The sequence below is a fragment of the Diachasma alloeum genome, unplaced genomic scaffold (assembly GCF_001412515.2).
Source record: "Diachasma alloeum isolate Michigan unplaced genomic scaffold, Dall2.0 Dall_scaffold_36245, whole genome shotgun sequence".
In the NCBI taxonomy this organism is placed as follows: Eukaryota; Metazoa; Arthropoda; class Insecta; order Hymenoptera; family Braconidae; genus Diachasma; species Diachasma alloeum.
The window spans coordinates 1-1194 of NW_021683037.1; the positions used below are offsets into that span (position 1 = coordinate 1).

General features: G+C 42.6%; 1 non-coding gene across 1 annotated transcript; it reads left to right on the forward strand.

The window, feature by feature from the left end:
- The first annotated feature begins 71 nt into the window (after positions 1-71).
- On the forward strand, positions 72-144 carry Trnat-cgu. Its single transcript has one exon. It is a non-coding gene; the product is annotated as a tRNA-Thr (tRNA).
- The last annotated feature ends 1050 nt before the right edge of the window (positions 145-1194 follow it).

Genomic DNA, 1194 nt, shown 5'->3' on the forward strand with positions numbered 1-1194 from the left:
GCCTTTTGGGGACGGAGGGGTGAATTTTCGAAAGTGCGAAGAGATTGAATTTAGAATGAGAATTTCCGTGGTTCCCGGTAGCTTAGTCGGTAAGAGTTCCCGGCGCGTAACTGGGTGACCCGGGTTCGAATCCCGGCTGGGCAAATCGGAATTTTTTCTCTCCAAATTTCAATTCTATTTGAATTTATTTAATGCCTAAAGGTGTTTAGGCGGCGTGCTGAGTTGAATTTGGAGTGAGAATTTCCGTGGTTCCCGGTAGCTTAGTCGGTAAGAGTTCCCGGCGCGTAACTGGGAGATCCGGGTTCGAATCCCGGCTGGGCGAATCGGAATTTTTTCTCTCCAAATTTCAGTTCTATTTGAATTTGAATTTGAATTTGAAATTTGTGCCAACGTATTGAGCATTTAATACTCAATGAGTGACGCAAATTTCATCCCTTAACACCAGTTAGGGAGGTAGGAGTGAATTTTTGAAAGTGCGAAGGGATGGAAAAAAAAATTTCAATTCAAAAATTCATTCCTCCGACCCTAACTGCGACTAAGGGATGAAATTTGTGCCAATGTGTTGAGCATTTAATACACAATGAGTGACACAAATTTCATCCCTCAGCACCTGTTAGGGAGGGAGGAGTAAATTTTTGAAAGAGCGAAGAGATTAAAAAAAAAAATTTTTTTCAAATGAATTCTCCAAAGTGCGGAGATTGAAAAAAAATTTTTTTTTTCAATACTAGATGTATGAGACGGGTTCTGGGGCAACGTTTCTGGGGCGAGCGCTGGAGACTTGTGGAAGAGGCCCCCGCGAGTGGGTGGTGCGGTGGGATTAATCAAATCGCAGTTTTAATTCGCGGTTTTGATTCGCGGTTTTAATTCGCGGGTTTAATTTGCTGTTTTAATTCGCGGTTTTGATTCACAGTTTCGATTCGAATTTGAGATTTTCAATTTTGGAGATTTTAATTCATGGTTTAATTCGCGGATATTACATTTCATCGATTCTAGGGACTGCAGGGTCCCGCGAGCGGATGGTGGGATGGGATTAATTAATTCGTGGTTTTAATTCGCGTTTTAATCCGCGTATTCTACGTTTCGTCTATCCTGGAGGGGGCAAGAGCTATGGAAGAGACCCCCGCGCGTGGGTGGGATTAATCAAGTCGCGGTTTTAATTCGCGGTTAGAATTCGCGATTTTAATTCGCTGTTTT